The sequence below is a fragment of the Crinia signifera genome, chromosome 5, assembly GCF_055691185.1.
Source record: "Crinia signifera chromosome 5, ASM5569118v1, whole genome shotgun sequence".
In the NCBI taxonomy this organism is placed as follows: domain Eukaryota; kingdom Metazoa; phylum Chordata; class Amphibia; order Anura; family Myobatrachidae; genus Crinia; species Crinia signifera.
Window position 1 is genome coordinate 140,504,455 of NC_139221.1, and position 16,123 is coordinate 140,520,577.

Consider the following 16,123-nt stretch of genomic DNA (forward strand, 5'->3'; position numbering starts at 1 on the left):
GAACCACCCTGCCCCACAGAGGGGGATGTCAGTGGATAGCGGACTGGGCTGGGACCCGCGGTGCTAATGCTGTGGGCAGCAGGCCAGACAAAGTACCGTGGCCAAATTGACTGGTATCACAATACACAAGGTGTACCCAGGTGCTGAGCACACGGTATGCTGACACAATCCAAGATGTTGACGGGTGTAACAATACACAATATGTTGACACAATAAGAACTGCTGACGGGTGTAACAATACACAATATGCTGACACAATATGAACTGCTGACGGGTGTAACAATACACAATATGTTGACACAATAAGAACTGCTGACGGGTGTAACAATGCACAATATGTTGACACAATAAGAACTGCTGACGGGTGTAACAATACACAATATGCTGACACAATATTACTGAAAATAAGGGAGGAAAGGAGTGAGAGTCTCCCAACTTATCTGACACCAAGATATCAGCAGGCAGACGCAAGCAAGGTTTCTGGAGGCAGCCAGGAACAGGGACTGGATACCAGGAACCACGGGTGAGCAGGAGCCTGGAACCGGAAACACTCAGGACGCCAAATCAGGAGCTATAGCCGGCGTCTGAGTGTCCCAGTGTCCAAGTTTAAATAGCGCGCCAAGCGCTACCCTGACGCTGCGTGCGGCGTCATGCACACCCCTTCCTCCGTGCGGCCGCCAGGCGTCCTCCGTCGCCTTGGCAACCGCTGCGGCAGGGGAGGAAGGGGTTGTACGCCGGCAGCCTGACTGTCTGCCGGAAGATCCCGGCTGATGACGCGACGGCGTCGCGGTAACCCGGCAACCGCCGGAAGAACAGAGGAGACTGCCGGGCGAGCGGAGGCGCTGCCCGTGCAGCTCCTAACAGTACCCCCCCCTTGAGGAGGGGTCACCGAACCCTTACAACCAGGTTTGAATGGGAAGGTCTTAAAGAACTCTGCTTTGAGCCTGGGCGCATGTAACAATCGCTCAGGCACCCAAGACCTCTCCTCTTCTCCGAACCCCTTCCAATGGACCAAAAATTTCAGTTGACCCCGAACAACCTTGGAGTCCAATATCTGTTCTACTATGAATTCTTTGTGCCCTTGAACGAGGACTGGTTCGCGGTTGGAAGCAGGCCCTGATTGGGAAGCCATCGAGGCTGGTTTAAGAAGAGAGCAATGAAAGACATTATTGATCCGCAGTGTTCTGGGGAGCTGCAACCTAAATGCCACCGGATTGACTTGAGCAGTGATCAAAAATGGACCGATGAACCTGGGCCCTAATTTGGGACATCTCTGGCGAAGCTTAATGTGGCGAGTAGACAACCACACCTTTTGCCCCACTTGGAAAAAACATGGTCTCCTATGTTTGTCAAAAAAATTTTTTGAACGTGCTGAAGATTGCCTCAGAGCCAAATGAACCTTTTGCCACGACTTCCTAAGGAAGGACACTGTGGAGAAGGGCGGCCGAGAGGAATCCCTCGGAACAAAGAAGGAGTTGCACTTGGGATGGAACCCGAAATTACACAAAAAAGGCGAGCTTTTGGAGGCCGCATGATACGAGTTGTTATAAGCAAATTCTGCTAAAGGTACCAGTTCGGCCCAATTGCTCTGACATTTGGAGACGAAGCAGCGTAAATATTGCTCCAATGCTTGGTTGACCCTTTCGGTCTGCCCGTTGGACTGTGGGTGATGCCCGGAGGAAAGACTGACCTGTATTCCTAAACCGGAACAAAAACTTCTCCAGAACCTGGCCACAAACTGAGATCCCCTGTCAGAAACAATATCCAAGGGAAGGCCATGGAGTCTGAAAATATGCGAGATAAAGAGTTGTGCCAACTCTTTAGCAGTAGGAAGTTTACGCAAGGGAATAAAATGTGCCATCTTGCTAAAGCGGTCGACCGTGACCCAAATGGTGGTAAAACGAGAAGAAGAAGGAAGGTCGACAATGAAGTCCATAGAAATATGGGACCATGGCCTTTCGGGAATGAACAATGGCAGAAGAGTACCCACTGGTGATGACCTGGGAGATTTATGTCGAGCACATACCGGACAAGAAGAGATAAACAGAGCAACATCCTGTTTTATGGTGGGCCACCAAACCGCCCTAGACAAGTGCTCAAGGGTCTTGGTAACGCCAGGGTGTCCAGTGACCCTACTGGAATGAAAATCCTTGAGGACCAAATTTCTGAGGTGTTTGGGAATAAACAGTCTATTATGTGGAGTCCCCTGAGGAGCAGAAGGCTGAGAAGCCAGGACACGGGAGGCCAAGTCCTGAGTCAGACCCGCAAAAATGACAGAAGACGGGACAATGGGCGTATCTTTGAGTCCAGTGCTCTGACAAGTCTGGAAACTACGAGATAAAGCATCAGCTTTGACATTTTTGGGGCCGGGTCTGAACGTAATGATAAATTGAAACCTGGTAAAGAACAACGCCCACCGGGCTTGTCGTGGGTTTAATCGCTTAGCAGATTCGATGTAGGCTAAGTTTTTATGGTCGGTAATCACAGTGATGATGTGTTTGGCCCCTTCTAACCAATGACGCCACTCCTCAAAGGCCCACTTAATGGCCAACAATTCACGATTCCCGACATCATAGTTCCTTTCAGCTGAGGAGAACTTACGGGAGAAGAAGGCGCAAGGATGAATCTTCTGATCACGAATGTCCTTCTGAGAAAGGACAGCTCCAGCCCCTACATCCGAGGCGTCAACCTCCACAATAAAAGGAATTCTGGGATCCGGGTGATGTAAGACAGGAGCTGAGCAGAAGGCCTTCTTTAATTGATGAAAGGACTCAACGGCCTGTGGGGACCAAATTTCAGGATTGGCTCCCTTGCGAGTCAGTTCCACAATGGGGGCAACAATGTCAGAAAAGGACCGGATGAATCTCCGATAATAATTGGAGAATCCTAAGAATCTTTGGATGGCCTTGAGATTGTTAGGAAGAGCCCAGGACATGATGGCTTGAACCTTGCTGGGGTCCATGGAAAAACCCTTAGGAGAGATGACATAACCCAGAAAAGAGACTTGAGCAATTTCGAATTCACACTTTTCGAGTTTGGCATATAATTGATTTTCACGCAACTTCTGAAGAATCAGGCGGACGTGTTGCCGATGTTCAGAAAGTGACTTGGAAAAAATCAAAATGTCGTCTAAGTAAACCACAGCAAATACTCCCAGGAACGGCCGAAGTACTTCATTGATGAAATCCTGAAAAACTGCAGGAGCGTTGGCCAAGCCGAACGGCATTACAAGATATTCGTAGTGACCTGAATGTGTGTTAAAGGCTGTCTTCCACTCATCTCCCTTTCTAATCCTGATGAGGTTATATGCTCCTCTAAGATCAATCTTGGAAAATACCACCGCTTCCCGGATTTGATCAAACAAAACAGAGATGAGTGGTAACGGATAGGAATTTTTTACAGTAATTTTGTTCAAGGCCCTATAGTCTATGCAGGGACGCAAAGATCCATCTTTCTTTTCAACAAAAAAAAACCCTGCACCTACAGGAGATTTAGAAGGACGGATGAATCCCTTTTCGAGACTCTCTTTTATGTATGAATCCATGGCCTGGGATTCAGGTTCTGAGAGGGCATATAGACGTCCCTTGGGCAATCTGGCATTGGGAACTAAGTCTATAGTACAATCAAAGGGACGGTGAGGGGGCAACGTATCAGCTTCCTTCTTGGAAAACACATCGGCAAAGTCTCTGTAGGGTATGGGTAAAGAAGAAAAAACGGGAAGGACAAGACGAAGAGGAAGAGAGAGACAGTGATCAGAACAGGAAGAGCCCCAACGTACAATTTCTCCTGTGGACCAGTCGATACTGGGATTGTGCTTCCTAAGCCATGGTAACCCTAGGACGAGTGGCGTGAGCGGACAGTGAAACAACAAAAAAGAAATCTCTTCAGAATGAAGAGCCCCCACCGAAAGCTGGAGAGAAGGGGTGCACGCGGTAACACTGCCGTTGGCGAGTGGCTGACCATCCAGGCCACAAACCGACAATGAATTGACCAGGGAAATGGGTTTGAGCCCCAAAGAACAAACCAACCCCCTGTCAATAAAATTGCCGGCTGCACCGCAATCAACAAAGGCAGTGGTAGCGACAGTGCAGTTATTATAAGTGACAGAAACCTGAATAATGATCGAGTCTAGGGGAGAAAAACAAGATAGGCCCAAGTGAGTTTCCCCAAACCCACCTAGGCCCTGTCTTTTCCCGCCTTCAACGGACAGACCACTGCACGGTGACCCTGACCACCACAATACAGACAGAGACCCTTCAGCCTCCTACGATTCTTTTCTGCGGCAGATAAACGTGTGGCCCCAATTTGCATGGGTTCGTCACAGACAACCTCCGAGGTCTCCCCCAGTGATGTGGAAGGATATACCCCGGAAACCCTCTCCCTCTGGCGTTCCCGGAACCTCCGATCTACCTTTATGGCTAACTCCATAATTTCATCCAGGGAGGTCGGAGTTGGGTAGTGGACCAATGCATCTTTTAACGTCTCAGATAACCCAATGCGAAATTGGCTACGGAGTGCTGGGTCATTCCAACCAGAATCAATGGCCCACCTCCTGAATTGGGTACAATAAGCCTCTGCGTTACTCTGACCCTGCCGTAGTGCCCTCAGGTTGGCTTCGGCTGAGGCAGCACGGTCTGGGTCGTCGTAAAGCAACCCCATGGCAGAAAAAAAAGCATTCACAGAGGTAAGGGCCTCGGACCCTGCGGGAAGGCCAAACGCCCAGGTCTGGGGGTCTCCTTGTAGCAGGGAGATGACCATTCCCACACGCTGGGATTCTACGCCGGAGGAGGCCGGGCGGAGTTTGAAATAAAGTTTACACGACTCTCTAAAGTTAAAAAACTGGGAACGTTCCCCGGAAAACCGGTCCGGGAGACTCAACTTGGGTTCGGGGTTTCTAGATGAGGATAAGACCCCTTGTACCCGTTCCTCTTGTGAGTTTACCCGGAGGGTCAATTTCTGAAGTTCTTGAGTAAGAGTATGCATCTGCCCCGCCAGAGCATGATTAGCAGCCTGCTGGGCCGGATTCATAATGGCTGACTGAAGGTTCGGGTGAAGTATGGGCCGGCTATAATGTTAGGAACAGGGAGATCTCGCCTACCCTAACTCCGTTGTCACCCCTTGGAATTGGCGGATGCGTGCTAAGCTAACCTTCACCAATAATAGCCGCGTTCGTGGGAGCCCGTTAGTCAGGCTCCCACCCCGATGCCACCTGGTCTTACTGGAGACAACGCAGCCGCCAAGGCCGGAGGTAAACAAGGGGAAATCTACCTAAAAAACCAAGGAGGCGAGAACCACCCTGCCCCACAGAGGGGGATGTCAGTGGATAGCGGACTGGGCTGGGACCCGCGGTGCTAATGCTGTGGGCAGCAGGCCAGACAAAGTACCGTGGCCAAATTGACTGGTATCACAATACACAAGGTGTACCCAGGTGCTGAGCACACGGTATGCTGACACAATCCAAGATGTTGACGGGTGTAACAATACACAATATGTTGACACAATAAGAACTGCTGACGGGTGTAACAATACACAATATGCTGACACAATATGAACTGCTGACGGGTGTAACAATACACAATATGTTGACACAATAAGAACTGCTGACGGGTGTAACAATGCACAATATGTTGACACAATAAGAACTGCTGACGGGTGTAACAATACACAATATGCTGACACAATATTACTGAAAATAAGGGAGGAAAGGAGTGAGAGTCTCCCAACTTATCTGACACCAAGATATCAGCAGGCAGACGCAAGCAAGGTTTCTGGAGGCAGCCAGGAACAGGGACTGGATACCAGGAACCACGGGTGAGCAGGAGCCTGGAACCGGAAACACTCAGGACGCCAAATCAGGAGCTATAGCCGGCGTCTGAGTGTCCCAGTGTCCAAGTTTAAATAGCGCGCCAAGCGCTACCCTGACGCTGCGTGCGGCGTCATGCACACCCCTTCCTCCGTGCGGCCGCCAGGCGTCCTCCGTCGCCTTGGCAACCGCTGCGGCAGGGGAGGAAGGGGTTGTACGCCGGCAGCCTGACTGTCTGCCGGAAGATCCCGGCTGATGACGCGACGGCGTCGCGGTAACCCGGCAACCGCCGGAAGAACAGAGGAGACTGCCGGGCGAGCGGAGGCGCTGCCCGTGCAGCTCCTAACAATGCCTTGTGTCAGAATGTGAATTTCGGCTCAATCCCTGTCAGAATGTGAACTTTGGCTCACTCCCTGTGTCAGAAGGTGAATTTTGGGCTCATTCCCTGTATCAAAATGTGAATTTTGGCTCACTTCCTGTGTCAGAATGTGAATTGTGGCTCATTCCCTGTGTCAGAATGTGCATTTCGGCTCATTCCCTGTGTCAGAATGTGATTTTTGGGCACAATCCCTGTGTCAGAATGGGAATTTCAGGCACATTCCCTGTGTCAGAATGTGAATTTCGGGTACATTCCCTGTTTCAGTATGTGAATTTTGGGCACATTCCCTGTGTCAGAATGGAGATTTCGGGCACATTCCCTGTGTCAGAATGTGAATTTCGGCTCATTATCTGTGTCAGAATGTGAATTTCGGCTCATTACCTGTGCCAGAATGTGAATTTCAACTCATCATATGTGGCATACTGTATTGTGAAGTTTGGCTCATTCCATGTGGCATAATGTGTAAGGGACGTATTGCATTTGGAGGAGTATATTTTAGACAGGGGGAGATGCCGGTAGATCCCCATTAAGTAAGTGTACAAAAAGTAGATCCTGGGTTGCAAAAGACCGGCCACCCCTGCTGTATAGGGTGGTATATTATGCCTCCGGATCTAATTACTTTTGCAGAAGTGAATAATAACTAAATAGAGTGACCATAGCCAACCTAGAATGGTAACTTCTATGTACTAATCTAAGAAAGATTGAAAAATGGTATTCAAGGATTAATATCCATTGACAGCAATTATAAGGCCATTTATTGCAGAGGGAACTATACAATTTGTATTAAAGATATTCTCAGATTGGTACAAAAAACTGTTACACCCCTGATGAAGTATCTTAAAGAGACGAAATGTGTTGGGTACTTGTTGTCCATACTCTAAGGTTAACACTCTAAGACAGTGTTTTTCAACCACTGTGCCGTGGCACACTAGTGTGCCTTGAGCTGTTCTCAAGTGTGCCCCCAGATCTAGAGATGCCCTAACCAGTTTACAGCCACCACCAGTTCAACTGTTATTTACTGGTCTCTTCTCATGTAAAGTGCTAATGTATTTTAATGTTGTTACCTTTGGGGACCAGTGTGATTGTTTTTATATGAGGGCCAATAGGTATTGCCCTGTGGAAATCTCATGGTGTGCCTTGGCAATTTTAAAATCTTATTAGTGTGCCGCAAGGTAAAAAATTTGAAAATCACTGCTCTAAGACAATAATTTTGCCAAGAAAAGCTTGTTTCAGTATTTTAATATTTTTATTTTAATAAATGCTTTACATATAAAAGAAAATTCTTATTATTTATGGATTAGTGAAATAAGGAAAGACAGGATTTACCTTTTTATTTGTGTAAGGGTGCCATGTAACAAACAGCGGCACTCAGTGGGTTTTGCAAACAAACGGTATATTTCCAATCTCCAACGTTTCGGGGACAATACCCCTTTGTCAAGGGGCAGGAACAACACAAGTGATAAAACATACAAAACTTATATAGGGTGTACATACCAAGTGGCGTCTTCCTTTGCCGCCGGGGGTGTGCTGCCAGGAGCTGCTGATGCCGGAAGGCGGAAGGCAGTGTGGGAACGTGTCCACCTCATGGAGCTGGAACGCTTGCTCCCCGGCGTTGACACGCAAGCTTGCTGTGTTGCGAAGGTAGCAGATCTTCAGTAGCGGCTTTCCCGGTGGCCAAGGAGTTTGCTGTAAAGCATTGTAAAAACATTGTGAAAAACATTGAAAATAGCATAGCAAAGGAAGATGCCACTTGGTATGTACACCCTATATAAGTTTTGTATGTTTTATCACTTGTGTTGTTCCTGCACCTTGACAAAGGGGATTGTCCCCGAAACGTTGGAGATTGGAAATATACTGTTTTTTTTGCAAAACCCACTGAGTGCCGCTGTTTGTTTGTAGTTTGGTACAATTGCGCGATCTATAGTATCCGGAGGGCACCTGAGAAGTTGAATTGTTGAGAGGGAGTGCCGAGCCGCCACAAAGACATTGACATTTTACAATCGCCTTAAGTCACGTTTTTCCATGTGTGACCTTATTTTTTCACATAAAACAAAACACATCAATAATGGTAAGCTGGGCATTAGCAAATGTAAAATGTGTTACTTGCTCCACTTTCCCTATTTCAGTTAAAGAGTATCTGAAAGCATCTCCTTAAAACAACCATATAAATAATTCATTCCAAGGTTGATGTATAACTTATTCACAATGTGTGTCTTTTACATTTATCTTTCATGTAAGTCAGAACCAAAGCATGAATACTTCCTTCTGGTTTGATTTATTGCACCATGAAATGAACATTAGTGGTAGACAATGATGTCTGCACTATGCTTATACATGCATTTTAAAATTAGAAAAGATCGCTCAAGACACTTGAAATAAATGTTTTCTAATAAACACAGCACTATTTTACAAAGCCCGAGCATTTTGCAAACTCTTGGTTTTTGCTATAATACATGAAAATGGTCATAAATTCAAATCAAACTTAAAGTGTACTGAGAATAGCTAAATACAGTTTTCTTTACTTAAGATCTGTGATCTGTTCACTGTACAATCTAGATAGTTTGCATATCCTAAATAGCATATAGTTTGCATATCCCAAATAACATATTATTACGCGTCCTCATTCTTTTATACTATACAAATGTGCTTTTCCAATTTCTTACTCTACGTGATATTTGAAATAGCAATTTTACATATTAATTAAGCAACATATATGCATTTTATTTATTTACAAAAAACACTGTTCCCTTTATGGGCCTTATTCGAGTTCACTCTTTCAGACAAAATCCTTCTTAGATGGACAAAACCATGTGCACTGCAGGGGGGCAGATGTAACTTGTGCAGATCTAATTAGATTTGGGTGGGGTTTTACTTCAAAGTGAGATCTATATTGCAGTGTTAAAATAAATCAGTCAGTATTTACCCTGCAAAGAATCACTAAAAAATCACCAAATCTATTTCTATCTGCACATGTTACATCTGCCCCCCTGCACTGCACATGGTTTTGTCCATCTAAGAAGGATTTAGTCAGAAAGAGTGAACTCGAATAAGGCCCTATGTAATGTAATGACAGTTCTACTATGCTTGTGTTTATTACACAGTGTTGAACACATTTATCTGAGAGTTACTTAATACTAAAGAACAATAAAGTTGCTATATTAATACTTGAAGTACACTACTGATTCAATGTTAAATCTTTGTTGTCTAAGTGTAATTGATGTGTTTCACTCTCATTCATAAATAGTTAAATCTACTTTATGAAATGTCTACAAATAACATGTCAACATCCTCATCTGAAATGTCATCTTATAACCTGCTGTCAACAATTGGATTAGGCTGTGAGTAGGAAGGGTTAGGGTCTGGCACTAGTGGAAGGTAAAGGTTAGTCTTTGAGTGGAGGATGGATAGTGTTGGACACCAAGGAGAGGGTTAGTAATAGGTATAAGGTTTAAAAATAGGGAAAGAATATTCCTGGAACTGCCATCCCTGAACTGCTTCACACTTGAAATAGGAGACAATGATACAGTGTATCCTATGTCTACTGTTAGATACCACACCCCAAAGAAGAAAAACCTACAAGGAATTTGATACAAGTAAAAAAAAAATATTTTTTACAACAATGTGACACTGCAGATTAGTCTAAATATGTTTTTTTCTTTCACATGAGAGTCCTTCTTTAGATTTTATATCTAATCAACCACTACAGGGTGGAAATGCAGAACATTTTTTGCTTTGTTACCAATAACACTGTTCAGTAAGTTCAGTTACATTCAGGCCACTATGGTTGTGGTGTTTCTACATTTTTTGTGCTCCAGTTTTCTCCTTTTCGCCAAAGATATATTACTATAGTTTATTGTCTTTGAAAAAATACAGTTTGCAAGGTGTGTTTTTTTATAAAACCAGACTGAATTTGTTAATTGATAATGTTAACCTATAGCTAATAGGAAATTGAACAAAATGTCATCCAACTATTTTGATATGCTAACAAGTGTTTAGATTAAGTGATGGTCATGTGAAAGTTTTAGGTGATGTCAAGTAATGCCTTGCAGAGCAAAAACAAACAAAAATGTAAAAACATGTTTCAAATTGACCATTGACTCTGAATGATAACAGAAATGGAAAACATTAACAAAGAGGTACGTTTTGTAACCAGAGCTTAACATGATAAAAGTTTGTGTTAGATGCTTCCAATATACAGTAATACATTGGGAGCCACTGCCATCTATCTCTATAATAGGATTAAGTGAGTAATTGGATTATTCTGCTAATCCCCTACTCTATTGTTCTATGTATTGTATTGCAGCTGAGAACAATAGGATAGCCATGGTGAGCCACGGTGAGCCATGGCCTAAGGAAGATAGATGAGATGGGCTCCTACTGTACATTGCCTGAAAAAAAGTTGCAATAAACTGAAATTGAAATATATTTTGCACACATGTAAAGCGTGATATTGTGCACAGCTTCCAGATTTTCAGGCCGTGAAGCAAACGGTTCCTTCCATGGAAACAAACAATACTTTCTTCTTGCCTAGAACAGAGTTTTACACAGAGGATTTGACAATATTCTTTTTAATAAATAAATGGCAGAGCTTTCAAAGAGTTGCTGAACAATCGTGTTTTATTCATATGCATACAATATAAGCAACAATGAACATTTCAGTTTGTTTTCATCATTAATTATAAGGTGTAAATAATCATTAGAAATAGCCTGTAGTCTGTGTCGTGATGAATCTCCTGTAGATCTCACAGGAGGTCTTAGCAATTGAACTAGTTTGGGTTAATCGTGAATATACATGTTTAAATAGGATTGATAATGATCATAAATAGCACTTGTAGGATGCAGTTTTGTTGTATTTTCTATAGCAATAAAGAACCGTAGCCTTCGGTATTTACAACAAGAAAAAAAAATGCACAGCAGTGTATGAATTTGTCCTGCTGCTTTTATGTGCTTTTCAGCAGCATGTTTTAGTCATGATGCAATATGTTATTACGTCCCTTGCGGACAATGTACAGTCTATGGAAAACGAAGCTGAATTTGAGGAACAAAAATAGCTTACAATATTTATGTGTTGTTGAACAGAGCAGCCAGCTTTATGGTACATCGCTATAATAATGATGCATTGGTGTATAATGCACACAAAAGGCAGCATATATACATATTTTATATATTTAGATTTTACACATATTTAAATCAAATTAATATTTTGTATTGCATACTTTGAGATAGGGTAATTATTGTAGTTAAGCTATAAGGATGCAGTTGTATTTATAACCTGTAGAACAGTGGCATGCGGTGGGGTGAGGCAGGGGAGGCACAGCCTTTCCTGTAATATTAACGTATATGCCAAAGTTTTGAATTTATAAAGTATGTCAAAAATACAAAGAATATTTTTTTTAAAATCTTATTTTTATCATTGTATTCATTTTAGAGTCAAAACTCTGGAGTAAGTCTATGGCAGGTGAAGCGGTGCCTTTTCTGCACATCTCTTATCAAAACTAAATGAATCTCTAGCAGTATATACTGCTGCACATGTGTATAGTGACGGCATGCACCCCATGGCTTATATAATGCATGCAAATCTAACTCTCTCTGCACATGTTATATCAGCCCCACCTGCAGTGCATATGGCAGGGCCGAAACTAGGTGTTTCGGCGCCCGGGTCGGCAGTCATTTGGACGCCCCCCCCCCCAAAAAAAATCACTGCCTTGGGGTCAGAAAAGAGTGCCTTTTCTTGGTGCACCTAGAGAAATAATACTTAGTAAAACATCACTTTTATTGAGTTCATTTAAAATAGTTGCGAAGATATAAAAAGGACTGGACAACACATAAGACAACAAATAGTGATTTTTAAAAAGGATAAGAATCCTCACCTAGCGGGACCCCACTACCCGTTATCACCGTTATTATTTATAATAGATATAGTGTGGCACGGAAGACTTGTTTATATTACCAAAGTCATGTAATGTGGCTAAGTCAGGTTTGTAACTTTATCATATACAATGTATCACAATAGTCCTGAGGCTCACTTAGTGCAGCCACCAGCACGCGCTTGAACACGGATGTGATGCCGTTTCAGCGCTGCTGTTAGGCTTGCTGGAGCCAGTAGTTCCACAACCTGCGTTCCAACCGCAGAGCTGAGTCTGAGGTGTGCCTGTGTGCACTCCCTCGCTCATGTGGATCTAGAACAGGCAGGGACACACACGGCTCTGGCGCCAGAGACCGTGTCAGTGTACTGATTGGGGACCGTGTCCAACGGAAACCCCAATGTAGCCAACAACAAATATATATACAGTTTGTAAGTGGGGAGGGGAAAGTGGGGTATTAGACACACTAGGTGTGTAGAGAAGGGGGTTTGCCAGCGCTCAGTTACCTTATGAGCGAAGGGGCTGCACAGTGGTGAGTTGCCCAGACCCACAGAAAAATAGTGACAAAACAAGTATACTATGCGCTCTCCTTCTAACAGAGTTCTGCCTGTGTGCAGAAGTCTGTCCTGTAATCAGCCCTGTGTGGTATTTGGTGCTGGGAATGATCAGCTGCTATCAATGTGTAATAGTGACAAGCATGAGACAGTATTTTTAAAGCACCGTTGCTTTATTTATAAAGATGATAAAAGGTGATGGTGAAGGTATCCTAATAGCGGGGATAAGTCACTGGGGGGGGAAAAAGGGATGCAAGGGGGGGTATTTGGTGGCAGCACTGATATTAATGCTGTTCGGTAGGTGAATGAGGTATGAACATCTGTAATTGCAGGCAGGAAGGGAAGAAGTCAAATGAATGCGTGGAGCACAGGGGGTGGTGCAGGGGGCTGGCGTCCCGTCCCCCCGCAGTGCACCTCTCACCTGTGTTCTGAAGTCGGAGGTCCCGCGACGTTCCTTGTAGATCTTCTCAGCCGCAGCACATACAGCGTGTGGAAGACGCTGTGTGCCCGGCTCTGCAGTGACGCGGTCGAGCGCGACTTCCGGGTCCCGGCGCCTGGTTGCCAGGGAGACCGTAGCCGCGTTCAGTGGCGTCTGCGCTGCAGGCTCAACTCCCAGCAGGGAGGAGACTTGGATGTGGATGTGGCCGCAAGTGTGCTGGTGTCCAATGCGTTTCGACCGCTGTGCGGTCTTTTTCAAGGACGCCAGCCCCCTGCACCACCCCCTGTGCTCCACGCATTCATTTGACTTCTTCCCTCCCTGCCTGCAATTGCAGACGTTCATACCTCATTCACCTACCGAACAGCATTAATATCAGTGCTGCCACCAAATACCCCCCCTTGCATCCCTTTTTTTCCCCCCCAGTGACTTATCCCCGCTATTAGGATACCTTCACCATCACCTTTTATCATCTTTATAAATAAAGCAACGGTGCTTTAAAAATACTGTCTCATGCTTGTCACTATTACACATTGATAGCAGCTGATCATTCCCAGCACCAAATACCACACAGGGCTGATTACAGGACAGACTTCTGCACACAGGCAGAACTCTGTTAGAAGGAGAGCGCATAGTATACTTGTTTTGACACTAGGTGTGTAGTTAGTCGAGCGTACGCTTTCGCAAAAAAGCTTCCTCATGACCCCTTCGCTTTTTTGCGAAAGCGTACGCTCGACTAACTACACACCTAGTGTGTCTAATACCCCACTTTCCCCTCCCCACTTACAAACTGTATATATATTTGTTGTTGGCTACATTGGGGTTTCCGTTGGACACGGTCCCCAATCAGTACACTGACACGGTCTCTGGCGCCAGAGCCGTGTGTGTCCCTGCCTGTTCTAGATCCACATGAGCGAGGGAGTGCACACAGGCACACCTCAGACTCAGCTCTGCGGTTGGAACGCAGGTTGTGGAACTACTGGCTCCAGCAAGCCTAACAGCAGCGCTGAAACGGCATCACATCCGTGTTCAAGCGCGTGCTGGTGGCTGCACTAAGTGAGCCTCAGGACTATTGTGATACATTGTATATGATAAAGTTACAAACCTGACTTATCCACATTACATGACTTTGGTAATATAAACAAGTCTTCCATGCCACACTATATCTATTATAAATAATAACGGTGATAACGGGTAGTGGGGTCCCGCTAGGTGAGGATTCTTATCCTTTTTAAAAATCACTATTTGTTGTCTTATGTGTTGTCCAGTCCTTTTTATATCTTCGCAACTATTTTAAATGAACTCAATAAAAGTGATGTTTTACTAAGTATTATTTCGCTAGGTGCACCAAGAAAAGGCACTCTTTTCTGTCTTCCTTAAAATATCCTGTCTGTGCCTCTGGTAGCACACCCTCGCATTTACATATATTCAATTAATCAATTATGCTATGAGGGTCCACCCGTTTGTTACAATAAATCTACCTCTGTGCGACTGACAAACCTTTCTCTAAACGTTCTGCCTTAGGGTCAGGCAGCGGGGGTCCGGGGACTGGAGAAGGTTAACTCCGGCTCCTAGCGCTGCCGGGCGGTGGGCGGGAGGCAGATTTTGAAAAGACTTGACGGACGCTGATTGGTTGAATGAAGTCTTTTCAAAATCATCAGCGCTTCCCGCCGCCAGCCAAATAGCGAGCGGCTGTGTATGTGAAAGCTGCCGCTACACCAGTCCCTGGACCCCCGCTGCCAACATACCTGTGTGTAGCGTCCAGGGGTCCAGGGACTGGTGTAGCGGCAGCCTTCACTCACTCCGTCTCCTAGCGCTATGCCGCTATCTGCCTGGCGGCGGGAAGCGCTGATGACTTTGAAAAGACTTGCCGGACGCTGATTGGCTGAATTCAGCCAATCAGCGTCCGGCATGTCTTTTCAAAACCTGCCTCCCGCCCACCGTCCTGCAGCGCTAGGAGCCGGAGTTAACCCACCAGTCCCCGGGACTCCGCTAGGACCTGGCGTTAACCCACCAGTCCCCGGACCCCCGCTGCTCATCCCAGGGACCACGCTGCCGGGACACCAAACTAGCGCCACCACCCTCCAGCGCCCGGTGCGCGTGACCCCCTAGCCCCCCCCTAGTTACGGCCCTGCATATGGTTTTGTCCATTAGAGAGTGATTGTGCTTTTCCGAGTGAATCAGAATAAAGCATTGGCATATGAATTGGTGTATAGTTATGTAGAAAGTGCTTTATTGATTAATAATTCTTGAAGTAGAATATTTGGAAACAAATTTCAGACAGAAACAGCCTGAGATGATGTGGCATCTTTTATAGTGTTTCCTTCAGGTGTTCTAGTTTCCTCTACTGTCCTAACAGTGTATAGCATGGTAAGTAGCTGTTAAACAAACAAACTTAAGTTAGGAAATTTAGTAAGTTAGGAAACTATAAATTTAATGACTATACTGTATCTCATTTTGACACTCACAAGATCTGGTACCAGATGCTTTTAACTGGGTACTACTTTGTGAAATTGCTCTTACTGTGATACAGGATCTTCTTTATAAGAAGACAATTTACACAATGAAGGATCTTCATATTCATATGTCTCTTTAAAAAAAAAATAATAATTATTGGTTAACAAGATCACACAGGAAATGTCAATACATACAATGATTTAATGAGTTATGTCAGAAACGAAATCCATGGATGTAAAGAGTGTGAGGCATAACCAGTGTTTCATGTACATATAACTGTTGGAGAAAATCCATACCTAATGAAAAGAAAATTTTATATCTTCTATGTAAATCATGTCATAAACCCATTTTTTGTAACCTAAGACAATGTAAAGTTATACAAATCAAGAATAAAGTCAACATTTAAGAAAAAAAAAACATATGTTGTTGTTTTCCTTTGCTAAATATTGCAAAAGTGTTGTAAAAAGACTATAACATTGATGACGAGGAGAAACAGACACAAGAGGGTAAGAATGAGAGGGGAAGGGGGGATATTTGCGAAATTCAAGCAAGTCGGTGGGACTTGTTGTGTACTGTATATTAGGATTTTAAGCACTCAGCAGCATGTGAGACAGGTGGAATACTCAAGTC